At 46.1% G+C, this 15,724-nt stretch overlaps 1 protein-coding gene across 5 annotated transcripts in view; it reads right to left on the minus strand.

Moving 5' to 3' along the window:
- Nucleotides 1-15,513, minus strand: part of PTK2 (protein tyrosine kinase 2) — a 235,689-nt gene extending 220,176 nt beyond the window's left edge. For 3 of the 5 annotated variants that reach the window (XM_057735051.1, XM_057735049.1, XM_057735050.1), the window contains exon 1: nt 15,344-15,469. The gene's annotated coding sequence lies outside the window, so the exon portion shown is untranslated. Of the gene's footprint in view, nt 1-15,343 lie in introns of all 5 variants that reach the window. The other 2 variants (XM_057735053.1, XM_057735052.1) reach the window with 1 other exon arrangement.
- Nucleotides 15,514-15,724: the final 211 nt, after the last annotated feature.

Raw genomic sequence — 15,724 nt, forward strand, 5'->3', positions numbered from 1 at the left:
GGTCCGCAGTGGGGAGCAGACAGGCCTTCAGGGTGGGGATGCTCCTGTTCCAGCTGGGCCGGGGGTGCCCGCTTGCTTTGTTCTTCTCTACACCAGGGTGGCCCCTTCGCCTGTTTTTGTACAGCCCATGAGCTAAGCATATGATTAAAGAAATTATTTAAAGAATAATAACATTTCATTGCATGTGAAATTACATGAAATTCAAATTTCAGGGTCCAGACATAAAATTGTATTGGAACACAGACAATTCATTCCTTTACCTACAGGCCAGGTGCTTTTGCGCCAGAATGGCAGGGCTGAGTACTGGGGACAGAAGCCGTAGGGGGCCGGCAGAGCCCAAATGTTTCCTGTCTGGGCCTCTATGAGGAAGCTGACTCAGGTACCTTCCCCTGGGAGATCAGAGAACTTCTGATCTACACCTTACACACATCTTACATAAGTTCTTTGGTATCTCTTCAATGTTTAATAAAATCATTTTCTGAAAAAGACTAACATACTAAGCACATTTCTCTAATGAACCTTGTTCTAGTAAAACTTCAAGTTGCTTCTGCATCCTAATGACTACGTTTTAAAAAAAAAAAAGATCTGTACTGCCATCAGGAACATTAAACCAAGACAGCAAAGCAAAGCAAGCTACTGTTTATTTTGACTCAAGTACACGAAAGAGAGAAAGGGAGGGAGGAGGGAGGGCCTCTTCCACTGCAGGTTCCGAGGCGGCGGAGAGACCCACGGCCTTGCTTAGCACCAAGCTCATTAGGGCTGTTAGATGCCTCTGTGCATCACTGACTTGAAAAAGCTGTACAGTTACACCTGATCCCTTCCCGTCTTCTGAAAGAAATGTGTCATGAATTGCTATGTCACATTTTAGCAAGGGCCGCAATATCTGGCCAACATTAGCATATATGTTCCCAAAGCAAGAGGCTTCACTTCTCTTAAATATAAACCAGTATCTCTGATTAGAGTTAACAATATTAATTGATGATACCCATTAAAGGTGGAGATGAATACAGAGCGCTCATTACAATATCCTGCTTTTGCATATGTCTGAAAATTTCCACAAGGTTTTAAAATAAAATTGAAGATTCATATTTTAACTTTAATTATTAAGTATAATACCCATGTAAGAGAAACTCACACAACCGCTATTTATGCATGTTTCAAAACCCTTAGTATAAAATGGTTTTCCATCACCCTTACTACTGGCAACTTAAAATCCGCCTGCCAAAGCATGGGACACAGGTTCGATCCCTGGTCTGGGAAGATTCCACATGCCACGGAGCAACTAAGCCCGTGTGCCACAACTACTGAAGCCTGTGCACCTAGAGCCCGTGCTCCGCAACAAGAGAAGCCACCATAATGAGAAGCCCACAGACCGCAACAAAGAGTAGCCCCTGCTCACCACAACTAGAGAAAGCCCATGTGCAGCAAAGAAGACCCAACACAGCAATAATTAAATGAATAAATAAATCTTAAGAAAAAAAAAAAAATCTACGTGAAGACACAGTATTGCACCTTCTGATCCTAAAAGAAAAGGAAGAGGCTGACAGCAATGAACTGAGAAAGTCAGACATTAACCTACAGGAAACAAGCTGTGTCAGCTGTGCTTCCATCTCCTGTGTGTATAGAGCAGTAAATGAAGGAAATACCCTCATTCTCTTTGAGCTGCAATTTTACAAAATGGCAAAGATGGAGGGAAGATGGAGAACTTTGAAAACTGGCAAACTTTTAATGTAAATGTTTACTTTTAATAGTTACTACCATTTGTGAAACATTTCAAAAGGCCAGGCACTAGTGAACACCAGAACCTTACATGTCACACATTGTTTCATCCTCTCATCAGCCTATGGTTCTATTATTTGGCTGATTTAACTAACAAGGAAACAGAGCTTCAAGAAGTTAACAAACTAGCCCAAGACCACAGAGTCAGATTCTGACTCCAAGGCCATGCCCTTCACCACTGCAATGCCAGTGGTTATTCAATGTTCCAACAAAGTGAGGCAATGCCATCTTAGGACCCATACTTCAAAAAACAATACTCTGCTACTCAAAGTGGGGCCCAGGGGTCACCAACACTGGCATCACCGGGGAGCCTGCTTGAAATGCAAGATCTGATGCCCCACCCAGACAGACTGAATTAGAGCCTAAAATTTAGCGAGATCCCTGGATGTTGTGTGCACCTGTTCAAGTTTCAGAAGCCCTGACACAGAGCACACACATGGGGCATTCTGAGGCAGTTTACCAGTTTAAATACATACCCTGGTACAGTTAAACTGAGCTTTCACCTCTTCTGCTTGTTCTCTGATCCCAAAATGAAGCAGACGAGTGCAGGCAGGTGAATCCCCAGGTGGCCATGAAGAGGGTTGACAAGACCAGCCCACGTCTGTGGCCCCAAACCTCTCCCCTCCCCACCCTCAGTCCCACTTGTCATCCTATCTTTCGGACAGAGCCCGAGAGCCAGTCCTCACTTACTGAGCCGGCTGAACCCTTCCTCCCAGAGTAACAGGCTGCAGACAACAGCTACGTCCACGTGCCCCTGGTTCCTTGAATCACGCCCTGGAACCGGGCTGCCCTGCAGCAGAAAGGGGCAGCAGGGGCTACTGCAGCGCATGCTCTGATCCTAATGCTCTGTGAGCTACAGAGAGCTTCCAACACAGCCCGGCACTAATAATCCTCTTACCAATTCACAGTAAATACTGAGTGAATGGATGGAATACCCACGTGTGACATTTTCTTAAATCTGTGGTTTCTGCCACCCCTCTCGATGCTAGAATCTAACGTAAGGTGCAGTAAGCCAAATTCTGCATGTTCCCACCAACATCTAACTTTGCCCGAGCTTTCCTTCCACCTAGAACATTCTCCCCCTCCTCCACCCCCTCTCCACCAGGCTCTATTGACTCCTCTGGAGCAGGTGGCAGTGTCCTGAAGTCCCCCGCAGTCCCCACAGCTCTGCACAGCACTTGCTAAACATGGCACTGCCATGGCCTGGTCCCTGAACTACGGTCCGCTCAGGGCAAGGACTCAGCTCAGCACGTGATGGACGTCCTCACTAAATCCCAGTTTCACCAGCAGATGTGAGTTGAATAGCAGCACTGAGCAGCTTTCTACTAATCACCCCACAGCCTCCCCCTCCCCGGCCACACCCTGCACCCACGGCCTGTGCCCCCACGCCCACCCCATGGAGAGCTTTCCCAAGAAGACTTTAAGGGGCTCAGTCATCTGTTTTGGCTGCAGGCAGATTCCAGAACAAGTGCAACCTTAAGCAGCAAGGACAGCTCCATCACCAGTTTTCCAATGCAGACCCCACACCACTGCAAAGTTCTAGATGGAGCCAGCACTGCCCAATAGGACTTCCTGCGACCGTGAAAATGTTCTCCCACCTTTCACCTTCTGAGGTGGGAGCCACTAGTCACATGTGGGTACGAAGCCCTGAAAATGGGGCTAGTGTGGCTGTGGAACAGAACTTGTCATTTTATTCCATTTTAACTTAAATGCGTGGCTAGTGGCTATTGCAGGTGACAGGGAGTCCAGGTTTAGACTCTAGACACTGGAATGAAATGAAAAAGAACTTTCCTTGGCTCCTTAACTGCAGGCTATGTTATTCGGTCCAATCTTCCCCTGAGAAAGGCTTAAAAAAGATGGGTAGAATACTTTAAAAATCTTAAAAGCAACCAGAAACTGACAGGACGATAAGGAAATACCAGGCCAAAATTAAAGTGAAATCAAGAACCCGGAGAAAAACAAGCAGAGAAACCTCCTCTGCCCTGAAATCATTTGCCAGTTCTGAAATTTTCAACTTTCCCTTTCAAAACAGTGCAGGGAAAGAGGGACAGGAATCAAGGACCAGGTCCCCAGAGTGTCTAACCCTACCTCCATAAGCAGGACCCAAAGGCTACAAGCTCAGGATGAGAAGGAGCCAGAAGGGAAGGAGCTCACCAAGAGAATGACAGCTCTGTGTGGTCCAGAAAACCCCAAACCCTGGACTGGGTTTAAGGTGATCCCAGACTGGCTGAAGCAATAACAAATGCTCTCTGGAGGGAGCTACCTTCATTTTCGGCCTCAAAAGAGTCCTCCAAGTAATCTGCATCCATATCCCACACCACAAACAAAAATTATCTCAAAATGAGTCACAGACCTGAACGTAAAACTAAAACTATGAAGATTCTAGACACAGTGGCGGGGTGGGGGGAACCTTAGTGACCTAGGATTAGGCAACAATTTCTTCTTTTTTTAAAATTTATTTACTTATTTATTTATTTAATTTGTTGCTGTGTGCGGGCTTTCTTTTTAGTTGCGGTGAGTGGGGGCTACTCTTCGTTGTGGTGCGCGGGCTCCTCATTGCCGTGGCTTCTCCTGTTGTAGAGCATGGGCTCTAGGCGCGTGGGCTTAAGTAGTTGCAGCACATGGGCTCAGCAGTTGTGGCTCACGGGCTCTAAAGCACAGGCTCAATAGTTGTGGCACACGGGCTTAGTTGCTCCACAGCATGTGGGATCTTCCCGGAGCAGGGAGGGAACCCAGATCCCCTGCACTGGCAGGCGGATTCTTAACCACTGCGCCATCTAGGAAGCCCCTAGGCAACAATTTCTTAATTGTGACACCAAAAAACCACAACCCATAAAACAAACTGATACATGGGACATCAAAATGTGTAACTTCTGCTCTTCAAGACACCTGTTAAGAGAATGAAGAAAACAAGCCACAGTATGGAGGAAAGCACAGAAAGTATCTCACAAAGCACTTGTATCCAGAATATATAAAGAATCCACCAGTAAGAAAAAAAGTTTTTTTAATGGGCAAAAATTTCAACACCAAAGAAGATATATGGGTGACAAGGAGGCATATAAAAAGATATTCAATGTTATTAAGGCATTTGGGAAATGTAAATTAAAACCACAATGACATATGGACACCAAGTGGGGAAAGCAGGGGTGGGATGAATTGGGAGATTGGGATTGCCATATACTAATAAGAAAAAAATATCAAATTGTACACTTTAAATATATGCAGTTTATTGTATGTCAATTGTATCTCAATAAAAGTTCTTAAAAAAAAAACACAATGAAATACCATTACACACCTATTAGAATGGCAAAAACTTAAAAGACTAACCATCGTGTTGCCCTGATGACACAGAGCAACTGGAACCCTCAAACACTGCTGGCAGGAATGTAAAATGGTACAGCCGCTCTAGAACACAGCTGGGCACTTTCTTAAAAACCTACACAGACTCCTACCATGTGATCCACCCATTACAGTCCTAAACACAACCATGCCCAGGAGAAATAAAAGCCTGGGTCCACAAAAAGACTTGTAGAAAAATACTCATAGGGCTTCCTAGGTGGCGCAGTGGTTGAGAACCCGCTTGCCAACGCAGGGGACACGGGTTCGACCCATGCTCTGGGAAGATCCAACGCAGGGCAACTAAGCCCGTGAGCTACAACTATTGAGCCTGCACTTTAGAGCCCGTGAGCCACAACTATCGAGCCCATGTGCTACAACTACTGAAGCCCAAGCGCCTAGAGCCCGTGCTCCACAACAAGAGAAGCCACACCAATGAGGAGCCTGCACACCACAACAGAGTGGCCCCAATCACCGCAACTAAAGAAAGCCCGCACACAGCAAAAAGGACCCAACACAGCCAATAAAATAAATTAATTAATTTAAAAAAAGGAAAAAAAAATATTCATAGACTTTACCTGTAATAACCCAAATCCAGAATCGATTCTCTACACATTGATCTACACATTCAATGTCATCCCAAACAACAACCAGAAGAATTTTTTTGGAAGTTTCTGAATGATTCTAAAACATATACAGATCTGCAAAGGGTCAAGGACAGCCAAAGCACACTTGAAGGAGAACCAAGTGAGGAGAGGTCCACAAGGAGATAGACATAAAGCTTCAGTAACGTAGGCAGCTTAGTACCAGTGGGATGGAATAGGGTCCAAAGCAGACACACATATACATGGACCTTTTATGTTCAACAAAGGTGTCACCACAGAGCATTGAGGGAAAAGATGCTCTTTTCAATAAATGGTGTTAGGACAACTAGATGTCCACATGTTAACGCAATTGGATGTCTTCTTCACACTACACGCCAAAACCAATTCCAAGAGAATTATAAAGGAAAAAGACTGATAAACTGCATTCCATTGAACTTAAGAACTTCTCGGGAATTCCCCAGCAGTCCAGTGGTTGGGACTGTGCGCTTTCACTGCAGAGAGCCCGGGTTCCATCCCTGGTCGGAGAACTAAGATCCCACAAGCCTTTTGGTGCAGCCAAAAAAAAAAAAAAAAAACTTCTCTTCACCCAAAAAAAAAAAAACACAACACACTGAGTCAGAGAAACTGAATGACAAAGTTGGAAGAGACAGCGGCAAAATATATAACCAACAAAGGACCTGTGTTCTGAATATATAGTCTACAAATAAATTTTTTAAAAACTAATATAAAAATATGAGCGCTTCAAAAAACAGTGAATCCAAATGGCCAATAAATATATAAAAAGATGTGCAACCTCACTGTAACCATGAAAGGCTACTTATAACTACAAGGCAGTGATACTACGGAAACCACCAGAAGGGGCGGGGACAGGAGACTGCCAGGGCGGAGCTGAAGCTGTCATCAGACAGAGGCTGGTCAGGGGCTGGACCTGATGGTTAGCGAGGGGTCCCAGGAGAACCGTCCACTGACATCCGCTGAGAAGCTGCTCTGCGCCAGGCACACTCAAGTGCAGTCGGCCCTCTGTTTCCTCCAGTTCCACATCTGAGGCTGAAAATGTTGGGGGGAAATGCCAGAAAAGTTCCAAACAGAGAAACTGAACTTGCTGCACTGGCAATTATTTACATAGCATTACACTGTGTTTGGTACTGTAAGTAATCTACAACAATTTAAAGTATACAGGAGGGGACTTCCCTGGTGGCGCAGGGGTTAAGAATCCGCCTGCCAATGCAGGGGACACGGGTTCGATCCCTGGTCCGGGAAGATCCCACATGCCATGGAGCAACTAAGCCCGCAAGCCACAACTACTAAGCTGTCACACGTCATAGCTATGAAGCCTGCACCTAGAGCCCATGCTCGGCAACAAGAGAAGCGCCTGCTCGCCACAACCAGAGAAAACCCGTGCGCAGCAAGAAGACCCAATGAAGCCAATAAAAATAAATAAATTTTAAAAATAATAATAATAGGGCTTCCTAGGTTGCGCAGTGGTTAAGAATCTGCCTGCCAATGCAGGGGACACAGGTTCGGTCCCTGCTCCAGGAAGATCCCACATGCCACGGAGCAACTAAGCCCGTGTGCCAAAAAAAAAAAATAATAATAATAATAATAAAGTATACAGGAGGGTGTGCATAGGTTGTATATAAATACAAACCCATTTTATATAAGGGACTTGAGCCTCCAAGGAACTTGGTATCCAAGAAGGGTCCTGGAACCAGTCGCCCATGGATACCAAGGTGGACAGCTATACATTTAATGGGAGTCACATTAATGGGAGACTATGAACTAGAACTTTAATTTCACCTGACCAACTTTAAGGAGAAAGAGATTGTTCCAAATAGCTCTTTCCACCAGCTCATTTCTATCATTTTTGCCTTCAGGGAGCTGCACAGTTGACTGAAAGCTTGACCATGGTTGTGGGGAGTGGGGGAAATTCACATGGAAACAACCTTCTCACTGTTCTGAGACTGTATTACTCTTAATTCCATCTGTCTTGGAAGAATTCTTCTCTACCTTTGTAACAACTTTCATATACCTAAAGATTCCTGACCACTAAGCCCCCACAACAGTCATTTGCTTCAGTCTCTGTAATTGACTCCTTTCAGTACCTCAGCAGGAGAGACTTCCTCAATCATCCAACAATTACTGACCATCTGCTATCCTAGCACGAGGAAAGGACAATACCAAATCCTTGTCCCTGAGCTTACAGTATACTATTTACCAACAGATGTTATCTAATTCTGCACAAGGCACATCACCAATTCCACCTTGTACTCAACTTTTATTTAGCCACCTTCTACACAATATTTTTAATATTTATTTATTTATTTATTATTTTCTTTATTTTGGCTGTGCTGGCCCTTAGTTGCAGCATGCATGTGGGACCTAGTTCCCTGACCAGGGATCAAACCCAGGCCCCCTGCACTGGGAGCATGGAGTCTTACCCACTGGACCACCTTGGAAGTCCCTAATTGCCTTCTTAAGAAAAGAAAAAGGAAAAGGACAAAAGGCAAAAAAAAACAAATTTGCTGAATTTAAATATGACTGCAATGGTAAGCACAAAATCAATTCACACGATGCTGCTTCATTAGTCACCCAAGACTTAGCAATCACCCTGACTCTAGTGTAAGTAGCCAATTTTTCAGCACCAAAACAAAACCACCAGGGAACGTGTGTCTTAAGCACTCACATGTACACACTCTCCTGCTATTTGCCAAAAGTCCAGGAGTCATTCAAACTGCTCCTCCAACATAAGTGTTCATTTAAAATCCACACCAAGATTCAAAAGAATTAAGTGGTCTCGGCAGAAAACATTCAAAATCTCTAAACAAAAGGAGTTGCAAGGTCTTCTCAAGACTCTAAAAACCTTTAAAAACATATTTAAGAGTCCTGACATGAAGTGGTCAAAAAACAGACCACACACATACCTCTTCCATTTACGACTGTTTGGCTACTACAACTTGCATCTCTTTTAAAACACTCAAAAGCAGTGGTTCACAAACACTGGCGTGCACAAGCTCCCAGCAGCAAGCTGAAACTGACCGCGGGCCCTGCCCGGAGTCAGACTGGGTAGGTCAGAAGTGGGGCTGGAGCATCTGCACTTCTAATCTGTGACAACTGTGAGAATCACTACAAACAACCTGGAGCTTCCTGACTCCGTGAGTGTGCCTGTTTCCCCCCACGGTATAGCAAGACTAAGGGGCTGAGGAAGAACAAACTGCTCTTTTTTACCCAAATGCTGACTTTCCCCCTAAGGAAAGGTAAGTGACCTGTCACAGCAAGGGACAGTTGGCATACTGTATGACTGGCACTGCAGCAACAGGGAAATGGGTTTTTAAAAATGGTTTCAGGGCATAATGTAAAACTCTTGTAAAGCAGCCAATGAATCAGGCTGATTAGTACAAGACACATTAGCGCTTCTGGACCAGTGATCAAAAAGCTTATAAAAAAAGTCCCGCTCGTTTTGTGTCACCTTGAACAATTTTATACATCTGCAGAACTCAGGATGAGTCCTAACAAACACAAGATCAATTAATACAGCATCGTTTTCTAGGAAAAAAGAACACTGTAAAATTGTAAAGAGGCAGAGCAATACTTTTCCCTGCCCAAGTGTGATGAGAGCAGTAATCTAAAATAAAGCAGACAGAGGGGGAAACACAGATGATCCAATTCCTCCCTGGTAGCAAGTCCTATGTGGTTTTAAAGTTTTGTTTACCAACAAAACAGCAGACAGCTGACTGATGTAACAGCTGTTCTCCAATAATTAATAAGCTGGGTTCTTCTACTCAATAAATATTGTGTCAGAGGCTGAAGATGCAAAAGTGTGTAAAACAAAGTTTCTGCCCTCACGGTGCTTAAATTCTCATGAGAAGACACACAAGCCCACTAAAAATGTGTAAAATCGTTTAAGCTCTTCCTTTAGGCTGGCAAAGAAAAATGCACGGTGCTTTGGTCACCAGTAGACAAGACGAGCACCCTGGACTTTCCACATGGAATAAGGGGCAGAAGGCAGATCCCTGGCACACACAGTCCTCAGAAACGACTGTTCAGGCTCTTCTCAGCCTTGGTTTTGGTTCACTGGCCCCAAATAAAGGAGCAGGGTATATGCCGACTCAAAAACGGAATGGAAAATTCTAAGTCGGTGCAAATGAGCACATTCATTTCAGAAACATTCACAGACAGAAACGTGTCAGAGGTTATAAATACTAGGATTACTAGAAGGGGCTCATACCTGTGTGAGAAATGTGCAATTTGTTTTTCCCTTACATATTCCTTGCTTCCCACAAAACTGCCTTCAAACAACATCAACACCCCCGCCCCCCGCCAAAAAAAGCTGCCACTAAAACCCTGTAAACGTGGAGGTTACGAAAGCACATTCTTTGACAAATAAGAAGCATCAATCACTCTCATGCATCACACATTTTACCTAATTCTAAATTAATTTCAAATAATTAAACAATTCTGGTATATTCATTAAAATGGTTACTGGGAGTTCCCTGGAGGTCCAGTGGTTTGGATTTGGCGCTTTCACTGCCAAGGGCACGGGTTCAATCCCTGGTTGGGGAACTAAGATCCTACAAGCCACACAGTTTTACCTAAACTATGTTGGCCAGATCAGAACGTCATGATCTGAACGCATCAGATTCAAATAGAAAATATAATTATCTGAACTTTCCCAGACATGATCATTACAGTAGCACACTATTTACTCCTACTGCAGAAGACTGGATTAAGGTTTTACAGACTGTTGCTTTTCCAGCCTGGAGGCCACACACACGTGTGCTGTTAGGAGTTTGCACTGCAGATCCCCTCAGGTCCGGCCAAGACCGTCCACCACTGTGGGCTGAAGACCAGGGCGCGCTACTCTAACTCTACACCTCCAGTGTTCCACCTACAAAAGGAGGATACAGACAGCAGGACAACTCAGTGGTTCTCGTGAGGAATAAAGGAGATAGAGCACTACAGCGCCCAGCTCAGGGCTGGCACACAGTGTTTAATGCAATCTACAGGACAGAGACTCTCCCGCATTTAATTCATCTGTAAAAAGGTAATAACACCTAGCAACAATAGGTGGTACCCACACATGTACCCAGTAATGTTCTTCCCCTATCACTGGATAATATTTTAACGTGTAACTTCAGTCAGTCTTCTTGATCTGAAAAATGAGTTTACAGTTAATAGCAATGTACATAAATAAGATTTAGGTAGGATGATTTTAATTAAATACAAAGTTTGTAAGGAAACACCCTTGTATCCTTAAAAACAGGCAAACTTTCGGGCTTTCCTAGGTGGCACAGTGTTTGAGACTCCGCCTGCCAATGCAGGGTACACGGGTTCGATCCCTGCTCTGGGAAGATCCCACATGCCACAGAGCAACTAAGCCCATGAGCCACAACTATTGAGCCTGCACTTTAGAGCCCTGAGCCACAACTATGGAGCCCATGGGCTGCAACTACTGAAGCCCACGCACCTAGAGCCCGTGCTCGGCAACAAGAGAAGCCACAGCAATGAGGAGCCCACACACCACAAAGAAGAGTAGCCCCCACTCACGGCAACTAAAGAAAGCCCGCGCACAGCAAAAAGGAGACCCAACACAGCCAATAAAATAAATAAATAAATAAACTTAATTTAAAACAAAAAAACAAAAACAGGCAAACTTTGCGGTGATGCTACTGGTATTTTTCTCTGAGGCTTCCAACTGTCAAAGAGTGGGAACAGCGTCACTTAGGGGGGAAATATTTATTTCCTACTTTTGTCTATAAGTCATTTCATTAGTGTTTATGTAAATCAGACTGTAATTAACAGTTTTTACTAAAATTTCCATTTAAACTGTAAGTTTATATTGGCGTATCTGAATTTCATTTCCATCACAGAGCCTAGTTAAAAAAAAATACAATTGTTATAGATAGAAACGTAGGGGGTTCCTCTGCTGATGTACAATCAGAAACATATTTGTGCAGTTCTGAATAAGATTTGGCACAATTCCTAGAAATTAATGCCGGACACTGGTAGATACGAATTATATTTCTCTTGCACTGGGTTGCCTTTTGGTACTCATGAAATGAAGAAAAAAAAATTCTGCCAAAATGTCAGTAGAGAGAAAAAGCAATAAAAGGCTCAAATAATCCACTAATAAACACCGTTTTACAGAAGAGAAGGAAAAAAAACATAACTTCTGAATGTAGCTGGGTGAGTTAGAGAAACACAAGTGCACCCAAGGTGAGCTGGAACTGCTCTCCATCCTTTTCCATTCCAAGGATCTTTCTAAAGGTTGAAAATCAGCATAACATCTGAACGCTTATGTGCATCATAAACTTCTTGGAGTTTATTACTATTGATTCAAATAAGGTCATTTACTTTGCCCAAATTTTTTTAAGTTAACATTTTAAATAATTCACACAGACATCAATGAAAATTCTCAAAGATCCCTCCAGTAATTTTTTGGTAATTATTTAAGGGATTTCAGTAAGGGGAAACTAATGAAAATATGTTCTTAAACTAGAGCTTTAAAGCAAAATAAAGTACTTCAGAAACTAAATTTTTCTGATTTACTAGCCAAAAAAAAAAAAAACCCACCTCATTTCACAAATATGATAAAAATAACAGAACTTTTCACCAGTGGTATTTTTTGCAGATCTAGAACAACAACAACAAATCTAAAAATGTGTATGAAAACACAAAAGACCCTGAATAGCCAAACCCATCTTGACAAAGAAAAACAGAATTGGTATCAGGCTCCCTGACTTCAGACTATAATATAAAGCTACAGTAATCAAAAATAATGGAACTTTTAATGCCACTGAAATTTAAAACCAGATTTATTCTATCTGAAAATATGTCTAAACTGAAAATGTTTAATTTAAAAAGTTAAAGATTTACATACTGTATTAACAATTTGAATTGCATCTTTTGTTACCCTTAAGACAATTATTTTTCTCAAAATTAAGACACATTAAAATACAGGGGAAAAAAAGTTTTCCATTAAACCTTTAGGGATATGAACTAAGATTCCACCTCACTAACTCAAAATAACATGCAAAGATAGTAAATTTCAAAATTATCTTTTACTACACATAACACTTTATTACACTGTAGACTATATACGCATATGCAAAATATAAGAGAATAATTTCTTCTTAGGGAACTTATCAGCATTTCATTAAAGGGGAAGGCTTTAACAATACAATTTTTTAATTTAAGACAATTTCTCCAACTTCCTAGTAAGAAAAGTTATCTAGCTGAAGAACCCAGTTTTGAGAACTGGAGCATTAATTTCTGTGCTTTCCAACAAAGGGCATGGAGTGTTACAGAAACGAGTTTAGTTTAAAATGTTTTTTGTGGGTTTTTTTAAATACAAATTTATTTATTTATTTATTTATTGGCTGCGTTGGGTCTTTGTTGCTGCTCACGGGCTTTTTCTAGTTGCAGCGAGCAGGGGCTACTCTTCACTGTGGTGGGCAGGCTTCTCATTGTGGTGGCTTCTCTTGTTGCGGAGCACCGGCTCTAGGCATGAGCACTTGGGCTCAGCAGTTGTGGCTCGAGGGCTTAGCTGCAACGTGGCATGTGGGATCCTCCCATAGCAGGGCTCGAACCCGTGTCCCCTGCACTGGCAGGCGGATTCTTAACCACTGCGCCACCAGGGAAGTCCCTAAAAACGTTTTAATGATCCTTACTGCCACTCCTAACTCCCGCTTTCTCCAGACACTTTGTGACCGCTGCACTAGTGGCACTTCACTCCTGAGCTAACATTTCCTACTCACTTTCAGTGACGCACAGCCTCAGAAGATCTCCTGCAGGAGTCCCAGCATTCTTTGCCCCACACCATAAATACTAAGTTTTGGATTCAATGTCTTTATTTATCCAAGTGCTTGCTTCTCGATGCACCACTCTGAAAGATGTATAGGTCCTTCTATTCGGTCCTCCCCTAAACTCTTACGTGTGGGAGCCTTTAAAAGGGAACATGTGTTTTAGACAATATTTCCCAGTGCTCCTTATTAAACTGGATTATTTGATAATAACCTGAAAGAAATTCTTGAAAGAAGCTATGATATTTGATCCTGCTGTTTCCGCAACACTTAGTACACAAGTGCTCGGAAGACACCAATGGTAAACTCAACTAGTTTTTCCCCTCCAAAGACAGCCCAAAATATAAAACAATATACTCATAAAGATACTGAGACACAGTATCTTTATGAGTTGAAAGTTGAAACACAAACTTCCTTTAAAAATTACAAGATTTTAAAAATTAACTCAATAGTACAAATGGACCAAAATATTATCTACCCTGAGGCTCAACAAAGTAAGGCGAATGCTCATTTACTGTGAATCTTTAACGCTTCATCCACATACTTTCCTCCCACTTCTCGGAGGTTGTCCAAGACAGGACAACTAACCTGAAGGCTTGGTTGTGTCTCATCAAAGAAGAGACTATTTTCATTACCCGTTTTACAAATAAAGGATTAAGGGTGAGGCTCTGGTATTTCATTTGGAACAGCAACGGCCTGGTTTTTCAAGCACGAAGATGTTTACATTCTGAGTAAGAATCCCAATGACGATCCTCTTAAGTACAGACCCCCACACTCTCACACAGCCTTCAACTTGACCGTATTTCAACCAGTTCCCATCATCACCACAAAATCACCACTACCTTCGTCTCACTGCCGAAAACCCAGCTGCCGGCTAAGCAAGGCTCAAAGCCTTCACCCCCCGCGCGCACGCCCGCACACCCCGCCTCCTCTGAGAATGAACGGGGCGCCAGGAAAGGACCCAGAGAGAGAGACACGGAGACAGAGAGGGGGGCAGCACGCGGCGCGCCCACCTCCGGGCGGGCGCCGCGGGGCTGGGGCTGCGGCAAGGAGGGCAGGAAACTTGGGAGGCGCGACGCAGCCGGCCGGGGCTCCAGGGCGCCGCCGAGAGAACCTGCGCCGCACGAAACTTGAGCGCGGGCCGCCGGGCACGCAGCCGGCCCGCCGCCCCGCACGCGGGCTCGAGGCCCACCCTTCCCTCGTCCCCTCCTACCTCTCGCTCCCCTTTTGTTTTGGAGGCACCCGGCCCGCTCGGGCAGAGGCCGGCCGGCCTCCCCGCGCCCCCCGGCCTCCATACCCCCGGCCTCTCCGAGCCCCCGGCCTCCAGGCCCTCGGACTCTCAGAGTCCTCGGCGTCCCCGCGCCCCCCGGCCTCCAGAGCCCCGGCCTCCCCGCGCCCCCCGGCCTCCAGACCCCAGGCCTCTCCGAGCCCCCGGCCTCCAGACCCTCGGCCTCTCCGAGCCCTCGGCCTCCCCGCGGCCCCCGGCCTCCACAGCCCCGGCCTCCCCGCGGCCCCCAGCCTCCAGACCCTCGAACTCTCCGAGTCCTCGGCGTCCCCGCGCCCCCCGGCCTCCAGAGCCCCGGCCTCCAGACCGCCGGCCTCTCCGAGCCCCCGGCCTCCAGACCCTCGGACTCTCCGAGCCCCCGGCCTCCCCGAGCGCCGCGGCCTCCCTCGCGCCCCCGGCCTCCCCGCGCCCCCGCCGCCTGGGGCCGCATCCGCCGCCGGGACGGCCCGCTCCGGCCCCGCTCGGCCCTCCACCCTCGGGCCGCGGCCCTGCCAGCCGGCAGTTCCGGGAGTCGGCCCCGACCCCGGCCCCGCACTCACTCGCGCAGCGCTGGCGCCGGCAGGCGAAGGCAGACGACGACCGGGCGGCGCCGCGCCTCACGGGCCGCGCTCCCTCCCACGCCTCACGCCGCGGGCGCACGGCGCTCCCGGCCCGGCGGCGGCGGCGGCGGCGGGCTCGCGCCCTCGGGGCCGTGCTGCGTCGGCGCCGGCCCCCCTCCCGCGGCGCGCGCCCGGCCGCGTCCCCGTCCCGAGCTTCCGCCTCCCGGGAGCACCGGGCATGCGCGCCGCGGCCCGCGCATGCCCAGCTCGGCTCCGGGCCGCGCTCCCGGGAGCGCGCCGCGGACGCCCGGCCGGGCTGCGGGCGGGGGCGGCGCGCCGCTGAGCCGACGGCCGGGGCTGCCGCGGGCCTCCCTGCGGGCC

The sequence above is a fragment of the Hippopotamus amphibius genome, chromosome 5 (assembly GCF_030028045.1).
Source record: "Hippopotamus amphibius kiboko isolate mHipAmp2 chromosome 5, mHipAmp2.hap2, whole genome shotgun sequence".
In the NCBI taxonomy this organism is placed as follows: Eukaryota; Metazoa; Chordata; class Mammalia; order Artiodactyla; family Hippopotamidae; genus Hippopotamus; species Hippopotamus amphibius.